The following is a 10607-nucleotide window of genomic DNA, read 5'->3' as shown; positions in this document are numbered from 1 at the left end:
TATGGCCCTTGGACAATGCGTTCGAGAATTTCGAAACGCAATGTGACCCTTAATTCTAGTGGACGGTACAATCCTCGAGGCGAGATACAGGGACAAGTTGATTATTACAACGTGTAAGATGCTAACATCCAAATTTACCCTATTGTATTTGGCATAGTTGACGGAGAAAATGATTTGGCAATGCATTGATTTTCACAAAGTTGAGAGAAGTAATTGGGGATGTTGAGAACCTTACATTCGTAACCGACCAAGGGCAGTCAATAATTAACGGTATCGTCGAAGTCTTCCTCGAGGCACATCATGGTTATTGTATGTACCATATACAAGGAAATCTAAAGACCAAGTATCAAGGCAAGGGCATCGTTACGTTGTTTAGGAGAGCTGCAGAGGATTACAGCTTTCAAGAGTTTGAAAAGTTTATGGTTGAAATCGAAAGTAAATCCTATGATGCATGGGAGTATCTGACGGAGATGGGGATCGAACATTGGGCACGATCACATTTTTCAGGACATCGATACAACATGATGGCGTCGAAAAATGCAGAGTCGCTCAATGCCATATTTAAGAAGGATCAAGGGTTACCAATTCTCACAATACTTGAAAACATTCGTAACAAGCTACAACAGTGGCTTCGTCGTGAGGAATCAAAGAGTTGCACAAGTGTGCTAACCCCGGCCCAGGAAGATAAACTCTTCAAAACTCTAGAGGTGGCAAGGAAGGTATATGTAGAACCACTAGATCAGTTTCGCTTCTCCGCGAGATGTGCACGTAATTTCGGATACATCGTCGGCTTGAATGATAACACGTACACATGTAGACAATTTCATTTGGAGAATTTTCAGTGTACATATGCAGTGACAGTGACTATGTATAGAGAAATTCCACCACACACATTATGTAGTGCTTATTACACGACTGGATCTTGGAGAACAGCATATGCCGAAACTATACTTCTTGTACCGAATGAAGCTGAATGAGAAGTTCCAGATCATATTCTCTCATTGAATAACTTGTTGCCACCAGCAGTCGGCACACGTACTCCTGGATGTACACGTACGTCTAGAATGCCATCGACCGGAAAATTTCCCCGACCTCGTAAGTACGGCAGGTACGGTGCAACAGAACATACTAGAAGATTTTGTACAAGTCAGATCCCTCTGCATGACAACGTAACAGGTGTATAATTGAAATTTATGTAACATTATTTATAACATTGATATTAATTATTCGCGCATATTCTTAATGTTAATTATTAGATTTAGTTTTTTTATTTTAATATTTCATTAATTAGTTGTGTAATATTTGAAGTTAATCATTTTTTAAAACTCAGTGCGTTCTCCACAATATACCCAAACATTATAAATACGTCGTGAAACATTTAAATAAACACATAAATTAAAAAAAATCAATATTAAAAAAATAATATACGTTTTACAATTATTTCGTAATTACAAATGAATGAATAAACGAATGAATGAAATATACAATGTTTAAACGTTACATTATGTACAATTATTTTAAAGAAACAACACTAAATATTTATGGATCACCATTAAATTCAAATAAATTACAAGCTAATTTATTTCTCCAATTTTGTATCCACGCCTGGTTGATTGCGTCAACCTTCTGTGCTACACTAAAAAATTTTATGTACTTGATAGCGAGTATGCCGCAATCACCCTTACAATTACAAAATATTGTATAAGTACATCACTGTCTAATTAGAACGCAAACTGTAAATTACAAAAATAAAATAATAAACACTTACGATATTTGCTGTCTCACCGTCGTCGTGTCCCGCACGGTGGCTAGTCTGTCTTGCACAGTAATGTTCGCTCGTCTAGCCAACATGGGGACGATTACAAACACCGACTCCAAATTTTGCTCGAGCTGACCTTGTGTCAGGCATGAATGATCGGGGTCATACACATACATAGTCGAGTCGGCAAATACAATCTCCATTGCAATGTAGTGATGATTGACACACATCGAAATATACAGATGCGTACAATCCTCTCATGGCTTTCCCCTGACACTCGGCCACATCCCCACGATCCACTCCATCATGTATATAGGTACCGTTTACTCGCTACCCATAGCTTGCAACGTTTGGTACTCAATATCAACGACACGTATGAACTCAGTGTTCAATATGAGTCGGCCAGGAATGTTGAACGATCTTGGATGTCGTTCAACTCGATCTCGTAGCAAATCCATGGCGAAGTCAATGTGCTGCACATATTAAAAAATGAGTTATTTAATTTCATAAATGTAAAACGTAAAAATATGTATACGTAATAAATAACAATATTACTAATTCACTTACATCATCGATGAGCTAAGCCCCCGAAGTTATGATGTCGTGAAACCACTTGTAAGCGTCCAAGATCGTCTTATGAGCAATCCTGCGACTGACTTTGAAAAATAAGAAAAGAAATTGTTAAGTAAAAATATAGACGTGTCAGCATCTGCGTAATGTACTAATCCTTAACGAATAATACAATGCTTACCCGGGCATAAGTGTTTTTCACTCCGTCTCGAACGCTTTCTACTTGACGTGATCCATCTCCCTGAATAAATTCGGGTGCGTGCCGTCGACGAACCTCCTCCTTTTCTCCTCCGCGGTAAACAAATAAACGACGTACTATGATGGTGTCCTCGGCCTCTTGCCGACCACCAGCTCCGACACATCAACATTACGCGAAACCCTCCCAATATCCGACTCTCCCTTACCTACCATCGGGACTAGCTCTGGCACATAACAGTGCATGCTCCTCGTCCAGTGCATCCAACACTGCTGTGAAGCTGGCAAAGTTACAGTTCGACATAACTTTACCAGGAACATGTCTCAAGGCTGCGTCCAAATGATAATTCATCCTGCAAAATTTCAAATGTTATAACATTTGAAACATAATATCATAAAATTCAACTAACCAAACTGTAAGTAATATACGCACTAAATAACAGATAATAAAGAAAATGAATTAAAAATTACACAACAACTTATGAAAAAGGGAAAAACTAATTTTTATAAAATTATTTATTTCATAGTTTATTTTAACCCATGTTAGAAATTTATTTCAATTCTTTATTTAATTAAATTTGATTATTTATATTTAATTACATATTTAAATAAATTATTTTGAAAATTTATATTTCTTACTTATTTAATTTGTTCATTATTTATTTCAATTGTTTATCTAAATTATTTATTTCGATTGTTTATTTGTTTATTTCACATTTACTTTAATTGTTTATTGAATGCTTAATTTTAATTAGTTCTTATAATTGTATATTTAATTATTTTCTTTAAATTATTTATTGAACATTTAAACGTAATTATGTAATTATTTGTTATATTTTTCTTTAGTTGTTTATTCAATATTTATTTTAATTATTAAGCGAATATTTAATTATTTATTTTAAATGTTAGATATTTGTTTCAATTGTTTATCTACATTTTAATTACTTACTTTGATTATTTTTATCCAATTATTTTTTATTTAATTGTTTCAATTGTTCATTTAAATTATTTGATTTAATTACTTATACTGATCGATTATTTACATTATTTATTGAATAAGAGCAAACGCAAATATTTCATTATTTATTTCAAATGTTAGAAATTTATTTCAATTAAACATTAATTAATATTTTGATTATTAATATTTATTCATTTATCATTTAAATAATCATTTAATTATTATTTAAATGTTCATTATTTATTTTTGTGTGTTTCAATTAATTATTTATTCCAATTATTTTTCATTTATTTGTTTCAATTGTTCATTTAAATTATTTGATTTAATTACTTATACTGATCGATTATTTACATTATTTATTGAATAAGAGCAAACGCAAATATTTCATTATTTATTTCAAATGTTAGAAATTTATTTCAATTAAACTTTAATTAATATTTTCAATATTAACATTTATTCATTTATTATTTAAATAATCATGTAATTATTATTTAAATGTTCATTATTTATTTTTTGTGCATTTCAATTAATTATTTATTCCAATTGTTTATCATTATTTGTTTCAATTGTTCACTTAAATTATTTCATTTAATTACTTATATGGAAAGATTATTTAAATTATTTATTGAACAAACAAACGTAATTATTTAATTCAAATGTTAGAAATTTATACAATTTAATTTTAATTGCATATTTTGATTAATAACGTTTATTTATTTATCATTTAAATAATCATTTAATTATTATTTACTTGTCTATTATTTATTTTTTTGAGAAATTAATTATTTATTCCAATGGTTTTTCACTTCACTTGTTCATTTAAATTATTTAATTTAATTATTTGATTATTTAAATTATTTATTGAACAAGTAAACGTAAATATTTAATTATTTATTTAAAAGGTTAAATTTCTTTCAATTAATCTGTAATTAAATTTTACTTGCATATTTTGATTATTAACATTTATTCATTATTTATATTTTTTCTTTTATCATTTAAATAATAATTAAATAATTATTTAAAGATAAAAAAAAACAGTAAAAACAGTCAGGCCGTCTTAACAGACAGCACTTGCAGTCTTCCTCACAGGGGCCGTCTTTGATGGCCCCCTGTGCCGGATATCACCATTTTCGGCGATCTCCGGCACCCAAACCTTAAAAAAATTTAGTTTTTACTATTTTTACATATTTTAGAAAGATTTCTACCACTATTTCCAACAAAATAAACCTTTAACATAGATTAATGGGGAAGAAATTATGCAAAACTTACTTTCTTCGCTTCTAATGGTAGTCGGTCGGTCTCCTCCCAAGAAAAACTCGTCGATTTCCTTGTTTTCCTTCCCCTTCTTTCTCTAGACGTCGGTTTCGTAGTGAAAATGCCAGGGGCAATTTTGGGTTTTCAATGTTTTTAAAGTTTTTACAAATTTTTGATTTTTTTTTAAACAGTGGTCAACAGCCATTTTAGAAAATTGTATGTTTTTTTTTTTGGCTATCTGCCACTATTTCCTCCAAATCAGATCATCATTTTCTTTTTTCTTTTTCTTTTTCCTTTTCTTCTTCTTCTAAACTTTCATTACGACCATCAAAACAGATATCTCATTTTAGGGGCTCAAAGGAGTGTCTTCTTGAAAACGAAGATTTTTCTAGTATAGTGAAGTTTTGAGGTGGTATTATTGTTTGTTATTGTTGTTCGATTTTTTTATTTTTTATTTATTTTTTTGTGATTTTGAATGTCTATGCTTTCATGCATTTTTGAATTTTTGAGACAACAAATATCTAAAATATATAATATTATATAGCATTAAATTGTCGAGATTAAAATTGGTGGTTCAATGTTATGGTAGAATTTTGATCAGATACATATATAAAGGAGCAAATAGAGTTTCGAACTAGGTGTTGTACATAATATTTAGTTTGATGGGTAAATTAGTGAATTTTTGCTAGACAATTATCGAATTTTGTAAATATTTAGCAAGTTAGTAGGTCAAATCTCGACTTTGCTATGAAAATATCAAGTATGATAGGCAAATCTTGAGTTTGTTTAATTGTCTAACTTCAAACACACATAATTTTTTTGTATCAATTTCGAACTGCACTCTGTTTGTTGCATTGGTCTCTAAATTCAATTATCTTTTCAATTATATATTCTTTGCTTTGTGAGTATTTATAACAACATTTATGTATTAATATTCTCACATACTCTATACATGGGTTCGTTATTTTGCATCTTTTGGTCATTTTATGCACAAACTTCAATCTTTTCGCATCAATCATCTTCAAAATTTAACACACAAAAGCAATATATATACTATATTAAGTAGAATTCGCTCTACTACAAAATTTGAGATCCTATATTTTTCAAGTTTATATAAAATTAAATTTCACCACCATTTTGAGATTCTCCAAATTCAACGTTCATATCTAGAACAAAGTGTCAAGTTTGAAATATCCGTGCAACTCGAGATTTTGTCGTCGAAGATTTTTCCACAAAATTTGCCATTGAGATTACAACAATACAATTCTACATATACATTAAAATTCTATGCGCTGAGCTTGCATGTGTACAATCCAAAGTCCGATTTTCTACAAGGCAATTTCAATTTTTATGTTAATAAATTACATCTAGATTTTTTTTTATTTTTTTTGCCTGATTACTATTGTCGAGGCCTGGGTGTTGGATGGGTTGTTTCGAATATTCAATATCGAAACCACCCAAATACTTCGAGTATTTTGTAAATAGAACCATTTATGTCCATGTAATTACTTAAACTAAAACTCAAACAACTGGTTTTGATTTGGTTCTACCCATGATATATATATATATATATATATATATGTATGTTGCGTGTTGTCGCACCTGGCCAACCTACTTGGACGATGGCCCACTCATGGCGATCCACGTGGCATTCTTGCCGAGGTGGCACACAATGTCGAGGTGGGCTACATCCAAACTGCTTCGAGCCGAAGTCCATCTGCCGAGGCTCCTTTTTGTCCGAGGCCCACTAACCGAAGCCAGGCTGCAGGAACCTGTTGAGAGCAGCTGAGGCCCTCCTTTGAAAGTATCATGACAAATGGCCGAAGCCCCGAAACTGATGCGCGAGCCTCTGAACCACAAAGAAACATCCTCCATGGTCACTTCCCCCAAGAAATCGCCCGCACAGATCTTACTCGAATGATTGATGGAACGTTTGTCATAAGCATAAATGTTAAGTCTTGTCACTAGCATGGAGGCCCTGCACAAGCAATAAATGCGCCGTAAGCTAGCAAGTCAAGCCCCATATCTAGGAAAAGATGTTTGAACTAAAGAGATGAGGCCACATGCCACTCTATCCAAGGGCTCCCATTTCATATGTACTACTATAAATACTTCCTTGTGTAAAATCAAAAGGTTAATGCAAGAATCAATAAAAAGAACTACATTTTACTCAACTCTCTCATTTTACTTGCAATACACAAATTGAGTTTATACACATTTACATATACATTTATGAACACCGGTTGGTAATTATTGTACAATCGGATTACGAACAACCCGTCGGATTCTGAACGTCACCGTCCCGCGTCGTTGGGCTACTCCCACGCCCTTTGTACCGCTCGTTTTAGACCGTCCACGTGTCTTAGTGTGTTGGACATTCGCCCACGCAAGCGCGTGCGGGATCGACATTTGTTCGCGCACTTTTTGAGGTCAACAATATATATATGCTTAACCTATTACTTGACAATATTTGTGTAAAGGAGAGAAAATCTAGCTAAGAAATCTTCAAGAAGCTAAATAATAGAGACTAAAAATCACGAAAAGAGGAGAAAATTTAGACATTCAAAATTAAATTACAGTTTGAGAAGAAATTATTTTTCTTAATAAATCTTATTTGATTCATAAACGAGACATGCTAGAACCTATAATTTAATTATGGATTAAACTCAAATTATTTTACTCTTGAAATGAACCGACATAAAAAAAAAATTTTAATTAATTAATTAATTAGATACAAAATTATATAGTATTAAAAGATTGCAATATACATATTGGATTCGCTTTGTTTGAATAAAAACATTATCTTTCAAAAGAGAACCACGAACTCAGAATAACTAAAAAGATACATCATAGCCCAATCTATGAATATTTCAAGTTCAATTATTATGCGTTATAAAAAATTTTAAAGATCACTTAAGTTTGGCAAGAAAGTAAAAAGCTCGAATTGCAGAGAGTACATGCTTTGATTCATCAATCTACACCACAATCTAACTTGAACTTTTTGATTAATAGAAAGTCCAAATCATTAATATTAACACATTCTAACTTCTAAAATGCAACAATGTGATGTGAGATGAAAGGCGAAAAAGTAGGAGTCAATCTTATCTCATAGGTAGAATTTAGAGTTTTAAACCAATTATTACCTAAATTAAAATTTTTAGATTTTGCATTTATTTAACCTAGTCATAAATTGTAAACAAAAAGATATACTAAAAATTGGTTCCATTCGAGAATTCACGGTTCTAGTTCAAAATCCAAGATCCGACCCAGACTCAATCGGTTTTCGATTCTCGATTCCAATTCTTAATTTATTTTTTTACTCGATTTCGGTACAATTTCGAACTAAGTGGTACGAATTCGATTAAAATGTCAAGGCCTGGTATTGTTCCTTGGTTAATAGTTAATGCTAGTATGTGCACCAACCATTTATACCGTGTAATTTTCCATTTTTACAAAAATAGTATTTTCATATTTGAACATAACAAGTGGTTAGTTTTGCGAAGTCTTCAAAATTTGATTACATTTCAAAACTCACCCCTCAAAATTGATTAGAGATCAAGAATGTCTTAAAAAATAATTATTCTTTCTCATTTTGTCTAAATGAATTAGATAGGTTTTCGGCTATAGGTTACTTTTTAGATTTTTAAATAAGTTTTACATTTTCAATTTTTTTTTTAAGTAATCACATTGAAATTTAGATTTTTTTTCCTACTATCTTAATTAAACTGGTCAAATTTATCTAATACTCATTTTCAATTGCAGTGAAATCCAACTTATTTAGTCCTCATTTGATACAATTTCTTTAAAACTTTCTTTTTTTCAAATTCATTTTCAATTATATATTCTTCGATAAAATAATTTTAAAGGTGGATACATAGCTTTTCTCCACTTTTCAATCATAAATTTTTCCAAAAACATCACTATTCACAAATTATATTCTTAAATATCTACATACCCCTTATTAAAACCTGCTTTTGTTTTCATGTCAATGCTTCGAATTTAATTTGCCAAATATACTTGATAATTTTGTAAAAATTACTTCTTGTATAGTTTTCGATACAATACCTTATTTTGTAAACGGTTGCTTGAATTAATTGTTTCAAAAATTGCTATACTTCGGATCGTGCTATGGAAGAGTCATTGAACTTCAAAAAATTGCTCAATCATCACTCAACTTTTAAAAGTTGATCTACATTGGTTTAGATGGAATACTTGCATGGCAAACAGAATTCACACGCGGCACAAACTATCGTTCAATTCTTCTAGAGATTATTTTGATAAATTTCAATGATCTTTCAACAATATTATAAAGTTTAGTGAAGTCCATGTGACGCGACCAAAATATAATCTTTTTTGTATAATTAACCTATTTCCTTAATGATTAGATCAAATATTATTTTATTTATTTATTTTTTTAATTTGGGAGACTTTGTGTTTTTATTTTAAATTTTTTTCGAAAGATCTTTTAATTAATTAAATTAATATTAGGTTAAGAATAAAGCCGTAGGTCAAGATTGAGAATTGTGTACAAGAAAAGAGTTTGAAAAGGTGGTGCAAGGATAGAAAAGTTTTACATGTATCTTACACAAATTTAGTGACAAATTCAAATTGAAAAATGAATATTTAGTACTTAATTAGACGACGTCGTTTACATAGGCGAGACCATGAGCTAGGGAATCCTTTGTCTCATCTTGAATACATTTTCGAAAGTAAATATGTTTAATGTGTAGAGTTTAATTGTATTATACATTTTTTTTTTTTAACTATAGACCAATCTAATATTTTAAAATATTTGTACGAGTATTCAATGCCAGAGCTAGAGATGGAAATATTTGATTGTTAATTGTTGACAAGGATCATTTAGTATTTCTTAACTTTTTTTTTTTAAAATATTTTTTCTAGGTTAACTATACCAAAAACATTTGAAATTTGGGTCATGTCATCTAGACCTCAACAAATTATTTATTGTTGCTAAAATATTTTTGAACTCTGTAAAAGCACTCTTCACCATCACTTGTTGGGAGAATTGGATGATAATTTGTATCACATATGAATTCTATTTTCCAATAAAGCATTTTTGTCTACCAAAATGCTGCTCTGCCAGATGAATTCTACTAGACTGTGTATAGGTTCTCACAATGAGGCGGGCCCCACGTCTGACCCTCATGCATTAAAAAATTGCAATAAAAAAGGCCGACCCACTACCTTTGAGAGAGCCTATAGAGAACTTGTAAAGGTCCGACTTGATAGTGTAGCATCACTCTTTTGTCTAAGCTAGCAAGTGAAATCCTGACGAGTAATGGGTGGAGATCAACTTTTGAAAGCTGACCAATGATTAAGAAGCCTTTAAAGTTCGATATTACTTCAATCACAAATCCCATGTACAATAATTTTTAAAACAACTAACCCATTTTCATCTCCAAATTTAATTTTTATATGCTAAAGCAAACATGCTTGTAATTATTCTTAAGAAATCAAGTAGCTAAACCAACAAATTTCTTTTGTTGTAAATGTACGTTTACTTTGTCATTGCATTTTATCTTATTTCAATAAGGTAATTGCATGTTAATTTTATTCCAAATTAGGTAATTTTGTCACACTTGATTCAATTGAAATCCCCAACGTGTAGGTGGCCATTAAATTAGGTAATTTTGTCACTTAATTTGATGGAAACAGGTGACACACCTTTACATTTTATTTACATTAAATTGTACTTCAATTTAAAGTTAATTGTTCCAATGGCCACCGAATTTGGATTATGTCTTTGATTGCTAATTAAAGTTTAAAATGTCAAATTATGATCACTAAACTTAAAAAATATTGTACATTACTCATTGCAAGTTCGACATTTTTCAAAATTTAACATTTATT

This window comes from Olea europaea, chromosome 11 (genome assembly GCF_002742605.1).
Source record: "Olea europaea var. sylvestris chromosome 11, O_europaea_v1, whole genome shotgun sequence".
Lineage (NCBI taxonomy): Eukaryota > Viridiplantae > Streptophyta > Magnoliopsida > Lamiales > Oleaceae > Olea > Olea europaea.
Note: the sequence above shows the minus strand (reverse complement) of the source record.